Source organism: Octodon degus, unplaced genomic scaffold (assembly GCF_000260255.1).
Source record: "Octodon degus isolate 3935 unplaced genomic scaffold, OctDeg1.0 scaffold00374, whole genome shotgun sequence".
Classification (NCBI taxonomy): domain Eukaryota; kingdom Metazoa; phylum Chordata; class Mammalia; order Rodentia; family Octodontidae; genus Octodon; species Octodon degus.
This window is the reverse complement of record NW_004524950.1, coordinates 739,368-740,247: the sequence shown is the minus strand read 5'-3', so window position 1 is coordinate 740,247 and position 880 is coordinate 739,368. Positions and strand designations below refer to the sequence as shown.

Below are 880 nucleotides of genomic sequence, written 5' to 3'. Positions count from 1 at the left end.
ACAATAGAATTCAAATGTCTAAGTGTACATTCTTTTCCATACTATATTTCAGCCAATATTGTAGAACTAATGACTTTTTAAAGGTGCTAATACCAATTTTGTCTACTGTAGCAAGATACCTTAAGTTATAACAAAATCTTAGGAAATAAGACTGAATAATATCTGTTACAGAAATACCCTACTCTTTACCAACTCCCACCCTCCCCTGACCCTCCAAAATCTAAGCAGCTCTCTTCTGTGACAGACAAATAATGTAAGAATTGTGAAAACTCAATTCAATTTATGTAGCGCATCTCTTGGTCTACTGTCTGGCCATTCTGTCATGTTCTGCTCTGCTGGTCATATACTGAGTGGCAATACTTCCCACCAAAGGGTTGGCAGGATTACAGACTGTAAAAAGTGAGAAAATAGAAAGGAGGACTTTAGAAATAGTGCTGGGCTCCAATTATCCTTCAATATGTCCAAGTAAATAACTCCTTGACTGTTAATATTACAGTGATAGATTCTTGTTCGAAATGTAACCTTTGGAGGTTTGAAGGGATATTCTGGAGTAAAACTGATATCCAAAAAGAATACACCTCCTTCATACCCAGATCCTGGGGGTCCTAGAATGGTGGGTCTCCACTCATAGATGTTGTCACCTTTAGGACCAGCACTGCAGTTGGGCGGAGGGGCTAGAGTGATGTCGGCCAGCTCCTTCTGAATCCTCTTGGCGCTGGTGGAGAGGAGCTTGGAGTTTTTGCTGATGCTGACTTTACTCTCCTTCTTCTTGGGGGTGTTTGTTTCTTTCTCAGTTTGCTGGTTGGAGGACAAAGAGGAGGAGGAGCTGGCGCTTGCCCTGGAATGGTCATCTGACATAGCGAACCCCCCACCCCACCCC

At 42.5% G+C, this 880-nt stretch overlaps 1 pseudogene; it reads right to left on the bottom strand.

The window, feature by feature from the left end:
• Nucleotides 1-280: 280 nt before the first annotated feature.
• On the bottom strand, nucleotides 281-858 carry LOC101562862 (annotated as a pseudogene).
• Between the last annotated feature and the right edge of the window lie 22 nt (nucleotides 859-880).